General features: G+C 49.6%; 1 pseudogene; it reads left to right on the forward strand.

The window, feature by feature from the left end:
• Window positions 1-1,986: 1,986 nt before the first annotated feature.
• LOC112582699 lies at window positions 1,987-2,755 on the forward strand (annotated as a pseudogene).
• The last annotated feature ends 6,298 nt before the right edge of the window (window positions 2,756-9,053 follow it).

The raw sequence follows: 9,053 nt of genomic DNA on the forward strand, positions 1-9,053 counted from the left end.
GGAGAGTGAAAAAGTTGGCTTAAAGCTCAACATTCAGAAAACTAAGATCATGGCATCTGGTCCCATCACTTCATGGGAAATAGATGGGGAAACAGTAGAAACAGTGACAGACTTTATTTTGGGGGGATCCGAAATCACTACAGATGGTGACTGCAGCCATGAAATTAAAAGACGCTTACTCCTTGGAAGGAAAGTCATGACCAACCTAGATAGCATATTGAAAAGCAGAGACATTACTTTGCCAACAAAGGTCCGTCTAGTCAAGGCTATGGTTTTTCCAGTGGTCATGTATGGATGTGAGAGTTGGACTGTGAAGAAAGCTGAGCGCCGAAGAATTGACGCTTTTGAACTGTGGTGTTGCAGAAGACTCTTGGGAGTCCTTTGGACTGCAAGGAAATCCAACCAGTCCATCCTAAAGGAAATCAGTCCTGAATATTCATTGGAAGGACTGATGTTGAAGCTGAAACTCCAATACATTGGCCACCTGATGCAAAAATATGACTCATTGGAAAAGACCCTGATGCTGGGAGGGATTGGGGGCAGGAGGAGAAGGGGAGGACAGAGGATGAGATGGCTGGATGGCATCGCCGACTCAATGGACATGAGTTTGAGTGAACTCCAGGAGTTGGTGAAGGACAGGGAGGCCTGGCGTGCTGCAATTCATGGGGTCGCAAAGAGTCTGACATGACTGAGCGACTGAACTGAACTGAATTGTTGCTTCTTGACATGCATACGGGTTTCTCAGGAGACAGGTAAGATGGTCAGAGATTCCTATCTCCTTAAGAATTTTCCAAAGTTTCTTATGATCCATACATTTGGGATTCCCTGGTAACTCAGTTGGTAAAGAATGTGCCTGCAATGCAGGAGACCCCAGTTTGATTCCTGGGTTAGGTAGATCCCCTAGAGAAGGGCTAGGCTACCCACCCCAGTGTTCTAGGGCTTCCCTGGTGGCTCACCTGGTAAAGAATCCGCCTGCAGTTCTGGAGACCTGGGTTCGATCCCTGGGTTGGGAAGATCCCCTGGAGAAGGGAAAGGCTACCCACTTCAGTATTCTGGCCTGTAGAATTCCATGTACTGTATAGTCCATGGGTTCGCAAAGAGTCGGACATGACTGAGCAACTTTCACTTCACACAGTCAAAGGCTTTAGCATTGTCAATGAAACAGAGGTAGATGTGCCTCTGAAATTCCCTTGCTGTCTCTATGATAAAAGAATGTTAGCAATTTGATCTCTGGTTCCTCTGCAAAGACACTCTAGGATGTCTGGCTCTATGTGAGTGATTCTACCACTGTTGATATCCAGGTCATTAAGATCTTTTTTGTACAGTTCTTCTGCGTATTTTTGCCATCTCTTCTTAATTTTCCAGGGGAAAAGTGAGCACTACAAGTGAGCCCTGAGAGGACAACACATCCCAGAACCAGGGGGACCTCACAGAGTTCACCCCACCTTCCAGCACAGAAGGCCTAGGGCTGTGCTACAGTCGACACTGGATATGAGCCTTTGTTACTTCTCACAAGGACTTCAGGAACCTAGAGGTGAAGACCTAGGTCTGAGAATGTGTCCTGAGGTCACAAAGTACAAGGTCCAGGCAGTGTGAGGAGTCAAGGTGAGGCGGGTGCCCTTGGTATGCACCAAGGGCTCCCCATCCCAGATTAGATGGGACCTAACACGCTGCAAATCACTTCCCCCCTCATCCCATGAAATACTGGCTATGCTGGCTGCACCCTCAGGAGCCATCTCACTTCCTCACTTGATACTGGAAAGTGGACCAAGGAGGAACGCCCTTGTGAGGCCCAAGAGCAGCCCTCAGAAGGGGATCTGTAAGTGGCCTGAGTCAGAGCAGTCCAGAGCATGTCTCTCAACTGACCATTTACTGCCCTTCCGGGCCCAGCCCCCGCCCCCACCCCCGCCAGGCCCGAGGTCCCCGTCTGTCCCCTGCATCACTCCTCTCAGCGGTTCGATCCCAGTCATCATGCTCATGGTTGAGATGAGTGAACTCAGCAAGCCCAAGGAAGACCTTCAATGCCAAAACCAGGCCCGGGGCCCAGTGGAGGTGCAACTTAGGGGGGCTGAGGCAGAGGAGGCCTCAACCCCTCTGGCCTCCTCCTGCCCAGTCTCCTCTTCCTCTGCGTCACCCATGCAGAGTCCTTGCTAAAGAAGGCTCTGAATGTGATGACAGCTGAACCACTGGGGTTCCTGCTGCTCAAGTCTAGCACCAGGGAGCCAATCTCCCAGGCTGAAATGCAGAAGACGGTTCTCAGGGATAACCAGGCCCACTTCCCGGTGGTCTTTAGCATGTACATGAAGGAGGTAGACCCCAGGGAGCACATCTACTTCCTGGTCCACACCCTGGGCCTCACCCTCAATGAGATGCAGAGGGATGGGCAGAACATGCTCAAAGCTGGCCTCCTGGTGATGGCCCTGAGCCTGATCCTTCTAGCAGGGGACCTGACACTGAGGAGGAAGTCTGGGGAACACTTAGCAGGATGGGAGGGTGTGTCTGGAGTGAGCACTTCATCTTTGGGGAGCCCAGGGAGCTACTGACCCAAGTGTGGGTGCGGGATGGGTACCTGGAGTGCCAGCAGGTGCCTGACAATGACCCTGCTCACTACGAGTTCCTGTGGAGTCCCCGGGCCTATGTGGAGACCAGCAAGTGGCAATTCAGGGCATTTCTGCTCAGGGTCAAACAAAGGGCTCTGAGGGCCTTCCCACCACTGTCTGCAGAGGCTGAGGGGGAGGAGGAAGAGGGGGCCTGAGCCAGAGCAGCAGCCAGACTGATCCTTCCCTCTGTGATTGAGGAGGAAGCAGTCAGCCTTCTCAGAAGTGAGGCCCCGGGCCAGTTGGGGGAACCAGTGTGAAGCATCTTTGTGTTCCTCTTCTCTACGATGACATGCAGATTCATCTCTCTTTTCTTTAGGAATTTTTCAAACTTTGGCTGTTTTCATAGAAGGCTAAATAAATTTCAGTGTCTTAGCTTTGTGGATGATGCTGATCACAGTGTGTTTGTGCTTATCCAGTTCGAGAACAAGAGTTCTGCTGTTGTTTAAAAGTGATTGGGAACTCTTCCATTTTGTTTTGTGACCCTGAACAAGATGAAATGGAATTGGAATAGAACTATTTTGGAAATGTGAAAATACTTAACAGTAATATCATTGGGGAAGAATTAAGAGATAAAATGTAATTGAGGTGAGTTCTTGCTTCTTATATTTCTTGTCTGTCATTTAATACAGCTAAGCTATCCCTGTTTAGTTGGACCTTTTTGGGCTATTATTTAAGGAAGTAAAAAAAAAATCTGATCCAACTTAATAAGTCCCCTGCTCATTGGCTCATTTATTCCACATTTATTACTTCATGGAGCTTCTGCTCTGTGGAAGGCCCTGTGTTAGCAGTGGGGGCATGTTAGCAGGGAACATGGGATCCTTATGTAAACCTACCAAAATTTGGAAATAAATATGTGATTAATTCAATGCTTTTTAAAGTAATTCATTGGAAGGACTGATGCTGAAGCTGCAGCTCCAATATGTTGTCCATCTGATGTGAAGAGCCAATTCATTGGAAAAGACCCTTGTGCTGGGAAAGGTTAAGGGCAGGAGAAGAAGCGTGACCAAGGAAAGAAATGGTTGGATGGCATCATCTATTCAGTGGACATGAATTTGGTCAAACTCTGGGAGACAGTGAAGGACAGGGAAGCCTGGCATGCTGCAGTCCATAGGGTGGCAAAGAATGGAATGTGACTGAACAACAACAAATTACAGATAAAGGTTTTATCTAAATAATATTTGCACGTTGTTTGGGGGGAAAAGCATACCATTTGCACTTTGCCTGGGGTGAGGTGGAAATGTATTTTGGAGGCCGGTGGTGCCACATCCATGGGCCTGAGCTGCCAAGAAGCAGGAAGGCTCCTGACTGACTGACTGATGGAAGAGCTGTCCAGGAGCCATCCGTTCAGGGCCAAGGGGGAGGACCTGGGTTCCTCCCAGTGGCACAGTCAGATGTGAAGTCGCTCAGTGTGTCCAACTCTTTGCGACCCCGTGGACTGTAGCCTACCAGGCTCCTCCGTCCCTGGGATTCTCCAGGCAGGAATACTGGAGTTGGTTGCCATTTCCTTCTCCAGGAGATCTTCCCAACCCAGGGATCGAACCTGGGTCTCCCGTATTGCAGGCAGACGCTTTACCATCTGAGCCACCAGGGAAATCCACCAGGGAAGTCACCAGGCGCAGTCAGAAGGTGGGTGTTTTTCCAAGGACTGCTGTCCTCCTAAAACCCTCCAGGACAGTTGTGATGTAGACAGGGTGGAAGAAGAAGGAGCATTTTGGATTCTGGGCACTGCAGATGGTATCCTGGGGGAGGTACAGCCAGAGGGATTCAGGATGGTGGAGAGCCCTGAGCCAAGGGGCAGGGATTGAGAGAGTCAATTCCTAGGCATGTTGATAACACGTCTAGGTTCCCTGAGGAGGAGAAAGGGGTCTGGGGCTCTCAAGGAGGAGATAGGGGTCTGGAATTCTCAAAGCGGAAGAAAGGACAAATGCTTTTTTTCCTCTACATATCTTAGTCTTAGTCCCATAAAATGTTTTTTCCTTTAAGCCTCAAACTGATGATTACACAACCACCAGCTCCGCTTGAACTCTGTGCTCGGGATTATATAGCAACAACGTATCCTGCTTGAGGACAGTCTCTCCTACCTGAAAGCCTTCTGACTAATCCTGATCTTTTAGAATGTATATTATGGGAGTGGGTCTGGTAGGATCATTCTATTTTTTAAGTTCTAGTCCTGTTATCCTAAAATGTAAATTGTGAGAGTGGGTCTGGTAAGATTTATACAACCCTGAGACAGTCTTTTGATTAATTGTAATAACCAATTATAAAAAAGTATATAACTCCCTAGCTAACACCAGCAAGGGGCGCAGTCTCCATCCCCCTTCTGATGTCTATGTCAGAAGCTTTCTCTGTCCCTTTTCTTACTTCAGTGAAACTCCGCTACACAAAAGCTCTTGAGTGATCAAACCTGGTCCCTGGTCCCGAAGCTAAATCTTCTTCGGAGATCATGAATCCAACACAATTCACCATAAGCTATCAGGATGTAGCCTAGGAGTCTGGAGCTGAGCTTCAAGCCAGAACCACGTGAGGACCACACAGTCCTCGCCCTCTGCCCTCATTCTGGGGTCCATTCTGCTCTCCCCTTCCCTTCCCTACATGGCAGGGCCAGGCCAGGAGAGAGGAGACACATAGATGGGGGACTGGCCTAAGAGCCTCTGGGGATGGTGAGAAAGCAGCTGGGGTACACGAGACTATGAAGGCCATTTATACCGAAGCAGCCTCCGGAATCTCGGGTTTCTTCTCTAACCAGCACAGTCGTGAAACATGCCACTATCTTTGCACACCAGGATGAGCTACAGTCCTGTGTATTTGTTCCTTTTTCATGAAATGTCACACTCTGCATGTCTCCTGATGGTAGTGGGGGTGGTGGACTTCATACAAGGGGCCACCCTTCAGGAAACAAAGTCCAGGAATTCCTTCCTGCCACCTGCTCACTTTGGCTCTCAGAGCAGCACCCTTCCATTGTCTCAGAGCTCTTCGGTCCTCCTGATGGTGCATTGGAGGCAGCAGCCCAAGTGGACCTCTAAGGTTGGGGGCACCCTGTCCCTGGTGTCCAGCCCAGAGCTCGTGTCACCCCTACTATGGACCCCTTGCCCCCACTGTTTCCAACCTGGCCTCACTCTCTGCATCTCGGAGCTCTACTCTTCCTGTTCCTGTCCAAACAACTTCCCAGCCCAAGGTGGGCGCAGGGTTGACATTCCCTTACAAGTCATATATGAAGGTCCCCAGATAATAGTCCCCTGTCACAATTGTTGTGATTCAGATAAATGGACAGTCAAGGTCACTTTTGCTGAGTGTCATGATGGCTAGTAAATAACAACCCTGTGCGATGTGAATAATGACAAAAGGCTATGATTATGAATGACTATTCAAATGATTCCTAAATTCCCAATCTTTGATGAAAGTGATCAGTGAGCCTGGGTAGTAGAAGACTATCCTTTCTGAGGTTTAGCAAGCAGTGTGTTGCCAGGATGGTGTGTCAGCCACCACAGAGCCAGAGAGGACCTCAGTGTCCACAAACAGGCAGCTGGAGCAGATGAAAGGCTGTAGCAGATGACAGGTGCAGTCACCAGCCTGCTCCCCAGACCCCATCATCCCCAGGCTCAAATGAGGGTGGGAAGTAGCTGGCTTCATCACAGTCTTGTTTGTCCACGTGTGGGTCACGGGCATTTCCTCACTGGAGCAATAAAGGAACCCTGGCATTTGAAATCCAGAATGTAGTGGTTGTTCATTCTCCTCTACATTACTGTGCAATGCACAAATATTGTAATCATAATAGCAGTGGTAAATACTCACTAGTTCTGTTCCGTTTATTCACTGGGACAAGAAGATGATCTGACTTGCCAAAATAACCATCAGGGCACAGAAGCCTTGAGTTATAGCTTTGTGATTGAGTCCAGCACAAATACATGGGAGTCATACACCTGGAACTTCTGACAGGGTGCAGGGATTGCCCCTGCCCATGACTTCAATCTCCAAAGGCTAAGTCTCTGTGTCTAACTTGCATTTCATTCTGTTGTTCACTTCTGGTTCCATTTCAGAGCACAGTGGTCATAGTAACTTTCAGAAAGCAGACATTAAAATGGAAGACCCTGCAGAGATCAACCTAATCCAGGTGAGGGGGTCAGGCTGCTGTACGCTCCCCACACTGATCCTGTGAGTAGTCTCTCACAACGAGCTGCCCCCAGGGAGGCAGCCCCTTCAGTGGAGGGCAATTCCAGAGAAGACTTTTGCTCTGAGTCCTCCTCCACCAACACCGGTGGCCCTGGGCAAACGAGTGGGCTAGTCACAAGGAGGAGATCTGGGTGGTACCACAGCATCCACTATAATAGACACCTCCCAACAAGGAACATGCACTCCCTTCATCTGGAGAAAGCACCTCATCTGAGGACAGCTCCTTGAGCATTCTGGTTGGCTTCCTCTCCTCCTAAAGAAGCTCAGAGAGAAAGACTGGACAAATGCTGGGCCCTCACAGATGCAGCAGCTGCTGCACCACAACTGATGGTCACTCTCTCTTGCCCGAGATCCGTTCTACATCCCCTGTACTCTCAGCCAGGACCTCGGCCATTTCCAGTGGCTTCCCTGGTGAGGTAATACAGACTTTGTCCCTCAGGGTTCTGAAGCTTCTCTGACCCTTGCTCTTGGACTTGTCAATTCACCACTGAAGTGGAGTGGGAACCAAGACACATCACCTGGCTGTTAGAGATGTTTCCTTGCTGTTCCCCTGTGCCAGAGTAACCCACACACTCCTTAGGATCAAGGTCAGCTCTGCCTGCCAGGATGGGAACATTTCTCTGTGTGTGCTGGTCCCCTAGCAGGAGGACCCCAAAGTGCCCAGATGGGAACCACAGCTCATGGGTCAGTAGGACTGCTATCGTGTCTCCTGGGGGAACCTTCTTGCTTTGGGAACAGCCTGTCCCGTGTCACCACTGGCAATAGGGTAACCAGTAGCCACATGAGGCTGGGTATTGTGAACTCAAATGTGCTTAGTGTGTCCCAGGGCCCGGCCTTCTACCTTAACATAATGTGAAGTCAAATGTAAATAGCTAGATGTGGCTAATGTGGACAGTCCTGCTGTGGAAATATAGAACCTACTCTTGGGAGACTGGAAGTGCAAGTTCTCTGTGGGTCACTGGGAGTGGTGGAAAGTGGGTCATGGTTCAATGGAAGTGGTGATCAGCGGGGTCACTCTACACTCTTGTTCAAGGACCATGCATTTTACCTCGTGGGGAACTAAGGATGGCAGATGTGGAGCATGTCCAGCCCCTGGAGGGTGACATCCCATAATCAAGGGCTCTCATATCCCAGTGTGCACATCACGTGTGCTTTGTAGAGGTCATTCATTCCATTGTTCCAGAAGACCAGCAGTTTCTGGATGGTGGGGGCTGAGATAGTGACTTTGGATCCCATGACCACTTGCCCTCTGAGCCCCTGGTGTGCTGTTAGAGGATCTCTTTGTTTGGGATGGTTTTGGGAAATACCCTGTGTCAGTCAGTTCTGCTTTCTGTGAGCCCTCAAATAGTGGTGCCAGACAAAGCTAAAAAGCAAAAATCAAGCAGGAAAGCGAAACCCACATCTAGAATGTGTACCTATCGATTTCAGTAAAGATGAACCTCTCCTCCTACAAGGATGGAAGTGAGATGTTGTGATCAACTCACCATTAGTGGCTCAATGATCTGGAGGGACGGTGCCACTGAGGGATCGGCATCACTGTCTGTCATGGTGGGGCAAACCCCTGGTAGGTGCCGTAGCTCTTCTGGCCTGCTGGTGGCGCCTGTGCTGCTGAGCCCAGATGCAGCATCATCCTTGGCCCCACGGCTCCTCCACGCATGAGAGCACTGTGCAGCCCTGAGGGACCACGGACAGAGGCTGGGCGCTCTCACTTCTTCAGGCACTGGGTCTTCAGTGATGTTTCTTGCCTCTTGTATGCTGCATGCTTTTGTGAGTAGCAAGAGGCAATGCAGGTATCTTCCTTTTTGGTGTCCCTTCCTATAGGTTCATTGATGCACCCCTTCTCCAAACCTACTTGTGGCAATCTACCAAAATTTCTCATTCTAAGTACCTGACTGGCTGGCTAATCCATTTTCCATCGTCTTTAAGCCCATGTCTATTCTTGGCTCGGGCCATTTCCTTTATCCATATATAGTGGATCCCTAGAGTCACCATCCGAAGGTGCATCCACTGGGAGCGGATTTCTGCTCGCCCCTGTCTCTATGGCCAATGTGGTGGAGGTGGTATTGCAGCAGGAGTCCATTTCCACCTGCAGTTTCAGTTCAGCCAACCCACCCCTCATCTACGCTCAGCATTTCTACACCCCCAGCAGCTGGTCAGGAAAGAACTTCCTGGCCCATTAATCTCCAGGAATAAACTGCGGCAGAGGTGCTTGTGACACAGCACATGCAGAGGTACATTTTTATGACATTGGATTTCAGAAATGGATTCATAAATGTGACACCA

This window comes from Bubalus bubalis, chromosome X, assembly GCF_019923935.1.
Source record: "Bubalus bubalis isolate 160015118507 breed Murrah chromosome X, NDDB_SH_1, whole genome shotgun sequence".
Lineage (NCBI taxonomy): Eukaryota > Metazoa > Chordata > Mammalia > Artiodactyla > Bovidae > Bubalus > Bubalus bubalis.